The 10,797-nt window shown below is 42.7% G+C and overlaps 1 pseudogene; it reads right to left on the bottom strand.

Annotated features, from left to right (window-relative positions):
• Nucleotides 1-374: 374 nt before the first annotated feature.
• On the bottom strand, nt 375-1,565 carry LOC147446412 (small ribosomal subunit protein eS4-like; annotated as a pseudogene).
• Between the last annotated feature and the right edge of the window lie 9,232 nt (nt 1,566-10,797).

A 10,797-nucleotide genomic window follows, 5' to 3' on the forward strand; every position in this document is an offset into this window, starting at 1 on the left:
TAGTTGCAAAAAGTTTGAAGAAAGCCAAAAACAGGACCCGTTTTTTCACACAGTTTAGGTTGTGAAATGTTGTGCAAGGACAAGGTTAAAGATGGAATTGATATTCCACAAAAACGTCGAGTTTTTTTCAGCTCATGAGACAACTTTCTAGACAGATAGCACGTCAAAATCCATTTTAAAACTCTTGACATAATTCAAGGAAAATGGTCACTTAACAGGACATAAAAGTGTCCCATTACCAACCTAGTGTTAATACCCTTGCCTCTAGGTAGAGTCACCGAAGGCTTGCTTTCTTTACCAATAGTAAACAAATTTCCAAGCCGGGTGGCAAACTCTTGACCGGCAGCATCTTGTACATGCACAACTTCAAAACTTCCCTTATGCTTTTCACGGTGCTTGATAATCCCAATCCTGCCTCAGTTGCGACCACCAGTAACCATAACAATGTTGCCAATGTCAAACTTGATGAACTCTACAACCTTTCCGGTCTCAATTTCAATTTTAATGGTGTCATTGGCCTTGATAAGGGGATCTGGATTGCGAATGGTGCACCTATCAAATGTAGTGATGTTGGGAATCTCCTTCTCACCGAAGGAGGCATCTCCGACCTTGCATAGCTTGTACTTAGAATCTTCAAGGCTGATGGAGTGCAAAGTGAATCTTCCCTTGCTATCATAAAGCATCCGGAAGTTCTCTCTGATTTTTGAAATGGACACAACATTCATAAACCCAGTAGGGTAACACTTGTCCATCCTTACTTTCCCATCCACAGATATGAGTCACTGCATTGCAATGGCAACCACTTCACGATAGGTCAAGGCATATTTCAATAGATTCCTCAATGAGACAACCATCGACATACATTACCTCCTCTTATGGGGTCCAGCAGAGGGCTTGGGCTCAAACTCACCACTGAGAGAGGAGCACCCAACACGAATTTTAGGAGGGACAAGAAAAACGCAAACTCTCTGTGCAGAAGTTAACCCTAGATCCATTGAAGGACGCGCACAAAATAAAAAATTGGGGCAATGGGGCATGATCGTGGTAAGCAGATACGTGTATGAGAGTGAGACTATTTAGTACCTTTAAGGGTAACATTCATAAACCCAGTAGGGTAACACTTGTCCATCCTTACTTTCCCATCCACAGATATGAGTCGCTGCATTGCAATGGCAACCACTTCACGATAGGTCAAGGCATATTTCAATCGATTCCTCAATGAGACAACCATCGACATACATTACCTCCTCTTATGGGGTCCAGCAGAGGGCTTGGGCTCAAACTCACCACTGAGAGAGGAGCACCCAACACGAATTTTAGGAGGGACAAGAAAAACGCAAACTCTTTGTGCAGAAGTTAACCCTAGATCCATTGAAGGACGCGCACAAAATAAAAAATTGGGGCAATGGGGCATGATCGTGGTAAGCAGTTACGTGTATGAGAGTGAGACTATTTAGTACCTTTAACGGGTAAGGATCCATCACGAACTTCGAAGCAGCGGTGTCAAGCATCAAGTGCCTCAAGGCATTGAGAAGTTTGAGATGTTTCTTGAGACCGCCCGCCATGGCTTCACACTGTTAGAGTGCGTCGTCACCTCCTCTGCTCGGTGCTGAAATAATTCTCTCTCTCTCTCTCTCTCTCTCTCTCTCTCTATCTCTCTCTCTCTCTCTCTCTCTCTCTCTCTCTCAGTACAAAAGAAAATCTTTGAAAGGTGTGCGCTCTTTCATAGAGTTTCTTTTTTACCAAGAGAGAGTAGGGTGCACAAGAGGGGAAAGTGAGGCAATGCAGCACTAAAAGCAGGCAGTTGTTGCGGGCGATGGGCAGACAAGGAGAGGTAGGGAAACTGATAGAGCGTGCAGAGGGCGACCTGCCATGCATTACCATCTAACCAATAAAAAATTTACTTGGTGAGCCCAAGCCCCTCTTTGCAATATCCGAATGCAGAAGCCACCACCTGGCATTACATTTATTTATTTATTTATTTAAAATGATGCACTACTTTGCTCTGGGTTGCTGTGAAAAGCCCTACGCTACCAATAGAATTGCCAGCTTTATTTAGCACCTGCGTAGCCAGAACCAGAAAGAATTGCCTGCTTTATTCGTTCGGCTATGCGGCCACTGAGGGGCGTGTTCCCTTCTTGGCGAGTGGTCCTTACTAACCGGTTGAAATGATCCCGATTGGCATGCAAAGCCACATGCCGAGCCACATGAGCATCTCATGCAACACAAAAAATCACTTGCAGAGGGTCGATGATGGCGATGATGTTGATCTTCAGCAGGCAATCACTGTTGGTTTGGAAAGATGGTTGAGGGCTTGCGTAGTGCCTTCATGACTTTCTGTATTTCTTTATGTTTATATAGCGAGTGCAGCTAGCTATCTGCTTGCATGGAGTGGAGGGCTGCAGCAAGGTTTGCATGAATTACATGAAGAGTGGGCCACCTGGTGCAGTTAAGAAGACGGTCGTCGTGGCGTGAAGATGGAAGAGGGCTATTGCTTCAGCTGAGAGCCACTACAAAGAAAGGTCGCCAACTGGAAGTAAAAAGGCGTAAGAAGGAGGGTGAGAGTGTCGTGAGTAGAGGGGGACACAACCTCAGAGGGTGCCATAGGCTAATAGAGTGGAGGCAAGCACTATTGAGCATGCAGTCTCAACCTCCCATAGATGCTACTTGTTACTTGGTGAACCCAGGGAACACCGTATTGAGCCACGTGGATGCTCTAGATCTCAATCCTGACCTCTCTCGAATAGGCTTTGCTCAACAAAAAAAGAAAGACTCCCCTACAAGAATACAATCAAAACATGGATCGCTTCACAACTCACAACATTGGATGTTTCGATTGCACAAGCACTAGCTCGGCAACACTGCAAGGTTCGTTATTTGCATCCAACTCCCCATGACTATGCGTTTGCTTGGCGCAACACATAAACGCTACGGGGTAGGGCACGACTTCTGTTTCTTATAATTTTTGGAGAGACCACAGTGCCAACTCTCCACCATACTTTTGTATGGCACTTATGCATGACGTGAACTATATACTTTGCAGTTTCGATCTTTGAGGTTTCATTGCATGATATAATGTTTAACTATTCACATCCCTTTCTTGTAGCTTGAATCAAATATCGGCTTGTGGATTGGACAATTGAGAAGTGCCAATACAACATTTCAGGTCAGTGAAGCACTTCATTTTTTGCTGCAGTTTATTGACGCAACTCTTTGGACACGATTACTAGCTAATGCATGTGGTGTATTGTAATAGTGAATGCATGTGATGTATTGCACTTACTAGTCAATGCATATGGTGTACTGCAATAATGAATGCGTAAGTAGTGAATGCATGTTGATTTTTAATATCAATCTTTATTATTTGATGTACATAACTTTGTATCCTTCCATTTACATAGTAACAATTTTAAAATTTACCTACTTCTCTTAAAAACTAAACTAACTCTCTAAAAAATGATTCCTGTAATCTCTATTTATGGAAGCAATTAACTTTGTTTCCTCCCATAAATAAACATAATAGCATTTTTAAAATGTATATCCCTTCCAAACAATGCTCTCATTGCCAACTTACTCACGTTCTTGTTTCCTTCAATGCTAGATGCTAAATGTACATTTTCATATGTCCTTCTATATTCTATAAATGTTACATAGCAAGGCCCACCAAGCAAGACTAGTTTTTTCTAGTTGTGGGCAACCTATCTCACTCTCTCACGTTGGTTTGAAGGATGCAAAGGAAAGGTGGCAAGGCAAGGCTTTCGGTGCTGAAAAGTGGACTTGAGGAAGTTGTAGGCGTGAAGGCCTGGGTGTTGGGCAAGCGACAAGGACTAGAATAGGGTGTTTATAGCAGCACCATTGGAGAGCGTAAAGGCGAAGGGAGAGAGGGAGTTTTTTTTCCCTTGTCAATCTTGGAGTGCAAGAGTAGGATATTCCAACCAGCTCATGTGTGCGCATGGTCACGGGCTTCAAAGAATTTGGGAAATTGTGTGCGAGAAGGCAGAGCAAGGGAGACAAATGGTTTGAGAGCGATGGCTGTGGTCTGGGGTGGAAGGCGCAGGAAGAGCACGACACTGCTGTGGAGGCGCAATGCCTTCTCTATCATTTCATGATTCTCTCTCTCTTTCTCTAGATGCAGCAATGATCAGCACTGTGGTAATTACTTTCTCCCTTGAGCTCCATAGATTGAGGAAAAGGGATTTGGGGGTACCCTTTGAGACCATTAAGTAGCTCTTGCATGGCGGGTGCAGAGAGGGGGGGGGGGGAGAGAGAGAGAGAGAGAGAGAGAGAGAGAGAGAGAGAGAGAGAGAGAGAGAGAGAGAGAGAGAGAGAGAGAGAGAGAGAGAGAGAGAGAGAGAGAGAGAGAGAGAGAGAGAGAGAGAGCGATGGCGTATAAGCAAATAGCAATCGTGACAAGCAGATGAGAACAAAGAGTGATTCAGGTGCTAATGGCAAGCTGACATCCGAGACGATAGAGTGTTACAGGTGATGTGACAATGCCAGTATGTGCTTCAGACCAAGAGATAGCATGACTAAGAGAGAGGTATGTATCAACAATATTGAGAAATCATTTTTCTTGTGGAATTTCCCAAGATTCGTAGCATTGCACATGCGATGACTACAGAGAATTGCACTCTCTCATGCGTGTCGGCACCATCAAGGGCGTGTGGGCTTGCACAAGAAGAACTACCATGTGAGGTTGTTAGTTGAAGATTCTTGGCATCGTGGTCGCTCATAGGATGATCTATGTATTTGAGGGCTATTGAGAGAGGTGAGTGGCCCTTGCGGGGGGGGTGCATGGTGCACAGAAGAGGTGCATATCAGAAAAGTGAAAGGGTGGTAGGGAATCTTTCCAATGAATAATACATTCTATTTAAATGTGAGCCAATATGTATTGAGAGAGAGAGAGAGAGAGAGAGAGAGAGAGATAGAGAGAGTGCAATTTAGCAGGTGCGCCTCTCAAGTCTCCTTTTGCTGCCTCTATCCGTCCCCACTAGAAGTTCTAAACTCTTGCCTCGTAGGAGCACATGTTGTCCCTACATTGCCTCTCTTAGTCCAACAATCACCATGATTCTTCACACTCGATACTTAATTGGGTTGGGGAAAACCCTACTCAAGCTGCAACACCAAAAACAATGGTGTGACACGAGATTAGGCCGGCTGCGTCAACATGTAGAAGCTCTACTTGTGACAGAGTTAAAGGTCGCTTGACGCACATCAACAGAGATATGTTGATCCTACATCATGCACAATCTTCGCCTCCTCAACCTCTTCCCTTCCAGGCTTCCCTCGCCCATATGCGATCCCCTCCTCCTCTCTCTCTCTCTCTCTCTCTCTCTCAAAAAAAAAAAACTCCACACCGCCTTGAGCTCTTTTAGATACTTTTTTTTAAAGATATTGAGAGAGAGTGAGGAGAGAGAAAGAGAGGGGGAGGGGTTGGAAAAAACACCTTGGTTTAGTGTAATCCCAACTGCAAATTTTGAGATATACCTCTAAATTTTAAATTTGAAAGTGAGAAAACGTACAAAATTTGAAGAAATTTAGCGTCATTTGGTGTAAAAACCTTCAAAATTAGTTAGTTTACCACCACTAAAATTCTCGTAGGTAGATTTGTCAAGTTTTCAGAACAAAGTTTTTTTCGAGCACTGGTCCCTGCATGAAAGAGTTCGTGTCTCTTTCAAATAGATTTTGGAAGGGTTTTGTTTATATTATATAGTTGTTGAAAATGACGACGGTTGAACTTGAGGACCTTCTTGCCTCATCTATTGTGAGTTTCCTTGCCCAACTCCTTCAAAATCAAGTTTCTCAATGATTAGGACCCTGAGGTTTACCTTTCCTAGCCAACGGGTGGTAGCATGAAAAGGTGATGCAAAAAGAAGTGTCCTTGAAACTTCTTGTATGGCACTTATGGATGGTGCTTTAACACACTTTTTTTAGGTTCTTGTGAAAACTAATAATTTTAAGTTTTTTAAAACTTTACTGCCAACGACTTTAACGATTTCTTGGATTTTGTTTGTCTGTCTGCCTTTCACGCGTGCTGCTATAGCTGAGCACCTCTCTCTAGAGTCTGATCTCTCTTTCCCTCTCCCTGGAGTCTGAGCTCTCTTTCTCTATCTCTGCTTACATGCCATGCAACAATCTACAACAATCTGCCTTCATCTCTTAGGAGACTTCTCTTGAAGCAACCAAGCATGGCTTGTGTAGCCCTCTGCCTCATTAATGTCTAACTGGCTTGATGTAAGCCATATTACAGTTGACAGGTATTGGTGTGACTGGAGAGAATCTGCAGCAGGGTATTGGTGTGACTGATCAGATGTGGCAGCAAGAATTTGAACAGCAGTAGCCTTCTCTCTACTCTCAATGTGGATGGCAGCCCATGAATAGATGCATCAGCAGGTTGGGAGAGTAAATTCAGCACCAACATGTTTGTGAGGGTGAGAATAGCTTGGAAGAGGAGGGGATGTTGCATCGGAGGCACTGCCAGCCCCACACGAATACACGCACTGATAGGGTTGGGAGAAGAAATTCAACACCAACCCATGTGTGTAGGTGTGAACAGTTTGGAAGAGGGAACTGTGCACCAGAATCATTATCTACAAAATTTGCAACTTGCAATGCATCCCACATCTACGGAGGCAACAATTGGACACCAACAATATCCAAATGTGGATCACATTGGATGGCAACCCATGATTGCAGACAATGAGTTTGGTTGCAATGAGCAAGCTTGAAATCCAATGGAGTGGTCTCACTCATCTGAAGATCATGTAGAAGACAATCCAATACATGATGGGCTGCCCCCTCATGGCCGCACCGAGTACTCAGCTTCAATTCGCCAAGAAGCCACATGCAGGATGCGACAGTATTGGGCCATGACAAAATGAGAGAGCCGTCAAAGGAAAAGAGAACGTGATACATCATGCTTGTCAATGCCGGAAGATATGAGTATAGTTTGCACAACAATGGTGCTTTGATGGCAAGAAGCTACAAAAGGCATGAATTGTGAAGCTAAGAAATCCACCTTTTGATTGCTTTTAGAGAAGCCAGCTTTTCGACGATTACACCATGGAGTAGAGAAATCTATACTCTCCACCATACAGGGTATAGTCACCAAAGTCAAAGCATCATTGTCTGAAGAGGAGCTGAAACTTAAAAGGGCTTTATGCATGATGCTGGTAAATAGCGAAGGGGATCTATCAAGGTCTATAAGCAATTCGGAGATGGCGAGGTTCACAGGGCTGCATCGACGAAATTTTGCAGCAGGTAATGAACGATTAAAACAAGCTGATGCGGGAGCATTTCCATTGCAATTATGCCGACGTCGACAGCCTCAAATCCGTTGCATCACATAGGAGATAAGAGACAATGTTTTTGCTTTTGGCAAACGGAGACGCGAGTGTCGTGCCAAACAAAAAGGATGTGTGCCGAAAACGTCTTGGACAAAAATCTTACATTAAGCATCCAATACATTTGCTTGATGAGTCACAGGTATGCTCTAAAAATGCTTGAATTATTTTGTTCTCTTGTATGCAATAGTATAGGTACCATGCGTACATAGGTAGTAACTACATATAGGTAGTATTACATCAAGTATAATGCTCTCTATCAAGCCCGAGAGGTGTGTAGGCTCCAAAAGGTAATCTTTTGGTACTTCTGGAGGACTAGCATTCATGAGGGGAGTCAAGTACCTCAAGTATACATAAAAGCAATCAAAGGTGCTTTGGGGCAAGCTGCATAGACTCTTCAATACTACCAAATTTTCTATATGTTGCTTTGTACGTGTATATTAGCTTGAAGATTACCTTGAGTACCTACATGTAGATGGTAGTAATACTTTCCTGTGGGTTGGTTCTCATAAGTCCTATTTGGGTACTTCTGGATGACCAATGTACATTCAATGGTATTTTAAAACAACCTTTGTGAACTCATAGATCCTTTATAACCATGCATGTATACTATTAGGTCCTCTTAGGGTACTTGGAAGCTTCAAAGGTACCTTGATATTAGGTAGAAGCTACCATGAGACCAAACATGTACTTCCAAAATACCAAATCTAGGTATAGGTACTTTAGAGGTAGTCTTTGTGGTGCTTATTAAAGTACCAATTGCAAGGGCTCAAGTACTTTGCAGAAATTGATACTTCTTGAAGCTAGCATGAGACCAAACATGTACTTCCAAAATACCAAATCTAGGTATATAGGTACTTTAGAGGTAGTCTTTGTGGTGCTTATTAAAGTCCCATTTGCAGACGCTTCGGTACTTTGCAAAAATTGATACTTCTTAAAGTACCATTTACCGTGTCTAAGGTACTTTAGTACCTAATGAACGGTCTAGGAAGTACCATGTTAGGTAGCAAATTCAAGTTACAATGACTTTGACCTTGTTTTGACTACAGGTTTTGATGAGATTTACTTTTCATTGGATAGGTGGAGCTCTATAGGAGATTCCAAATGCAATATTCACACATCAAGATCTCTCTCAGGTGTTTTGAAGGATTGAAGCCTTGGTTTGTTCACAAGCTGAAGAATAGGTACACTTGCTGCTATATTGCTCACATACAGATGATATACATCAAGGAAGCATTCAACCAGATGAGACAAAACAAGACAGGAGTGCATAGTGAAGGGTGTGGCTGCAGTTGTGATATATGCTTCACAGAAGAGGTCCTAGGAATGTGTGGAGCTGCTGCATACACGCACGATAGCATCAACAACTTGGTTGAGATGGTATTATGTCCAAAGCCCGATGAGTCTACGTTTCATAAACTGTCTTGCTTGAAGGGAGAATGTGATCAATGTGGATCAAAGCGGTTAGTGCTCTGTCCAAGAGAAAAATATGAAAATGCATTCCAGATTTTAGTCAAGGTGTAAGTTGAAGACGTTGCGTCAGCCCATCAAGAAGGCAAGAAGCACAAGGATCTCTTGGTCAAGGAGATGGGATGCAAGGACTTTACATCCTTCCTTGAAAATCATCTAACCATCTACATCAAACACAATTTTATTGCCAGGTGGCAATCCAACAATTCAACGATTGCATTCAAAGGTTTCCTAGAGACGTGGTAGTCTCTGTTATAGAATTTGCTGAAAATTACTCTTTCAAGGAGAAAAATGAAATCCAATCAATGCATTGGTACTCTTCACAAGTCACCATCTTGGTGCATATCACTTATGTTCGGGACGAGGCTGACAGGGTCTTAAAATATATACATTTTTACATATCTGATGACAAAGAGCATGACACATTGTTTGTACAACACTGTATGCAAGTTCATAGTGTGTGGCTACAGGAGCAAGGTTTCAACTTCTTGAAGTGGCACTGGGTCTATTCGAACGAATGTGCTGCTCAATTCAAGGCATCTAGACCATTTTTCTTTGTGTCAAGGTATGCTAGCTTCCTTGACTCTTAAACAAGTGTGCGAGTTTTGTGTTCTTGCCTAGTCTTTGAGACGTGTGATTGATCTAGGTACTACTTTTTGACTGGCATTGAGATGCTATGGAGTTTCTTTGCATCGAGCCATGGCAAAGGAGAGCATGATGGGGCTGGTGCTATCGTCAAAAGGGCTCTGACACATGAGCAATTGAAACTTGACACTTGGCACATGAAGTGTGCCAAGGATGTGGTCAATTTCTTGAAACATAAATTTCATGATGAAACCACCCAGTCATAGGTGACTCAAATTTTTTGGGATGTCGAAGCGGCTGATGTACCTAGGGAGAGGAAATGGAATTGCAAGCGAGTGGAAGGGTCACGCTCATTGCATTGCGTTAATGGACACTCTAGGAATGACAAGTGTGCATTGCGCTACAGAGCTCTCTCATGTTTTTGTTATCCTTGTATGTCACAACACTGGAGGCGATGCCTTAACAACACACATGTCGAGAACTGGAAGTACATCAGCATTGAACCCTTGGATGGCAGTGATGGAAAAAGGGATCAATCAAGTGACGACGAAGGATCAGGTTTGCCTATGTATGGTGGACATCACAATGCAATCAGTGATGCTCTGCATGTAGGTGACAACTTTGCCACGAATGGGAACGAAGATGGAGCAGACTTCTACCTCTTGAGGTGCTCAAAGGAGAAATACAAAATAGCACGAGCGCTAAGAGATTCTTGGGACAATTACATTTTTCCAAATTCATATCTGGTTGAGGGATACTACTATGAGCTAGTTGATGGTACCGAGGATGTTTATTACATCCCTCCTGAACAGCCAAAAGTGTTGTTGGCATCGCACTTGGTTCGATCCATCAAGATACCCTTGGAACCCTTACATGGTGAGTCACATAAGTTCAGATTATCTGCAGAAGTTTATGAAAATGTGTACAATAGCATGCCAATGGTCTTGTAGGTCTTTCTATATTGGAGCCTAATAAACAGTTGTTTTGCTGCAATTACTGTTCGTTGTATTTGAGTCCTCCAAAAACACATAATCACAAATGTAGCCTCCTGATTCTTACTTTTATCTTTTTGTAACATATCATTAAATTTGGTACTTTAAGTACTATAGTTCGGGTTTCAAGCACTTTACTGCTTGTTCAGGTACTTATAGGGGGTATCTAGGTAGTCTTAAAGTACCAATCACAGGTTCTAAGTGGATGTTCTTCATTGTAGAAGTGTGCAGATTAGGTACTTTAAGTATCATGAATGCACCATATCTGTAAATCTGGTACTCTAAGAAGTACCATTGCTGGTAGTCTCCCAGCATTGTCACATGTATTTGTCTGAAGATAGTGTACCATTGTGGGTGGTTACACAATCCCTTTTTAAAATACCTCTTTGCACATTGGGTACACCAAG

This window comes from Adiantum capillus-veneris, chromosome 12, assembly GCF_014529385.1.
Source record: "Adiantum capillus-veneris isolate H3 chromosome 12, ASM1452938v2, whole genome shotgun sequence".
NCBI classification, from domain to species: domain Eukaryota; kingdom Viridiplantae; phylum Streptophyta; class Polypodiopsida; order Polypodiales; family Pteridaceae; genus Adiantum; species Adiantum capillus-veneris.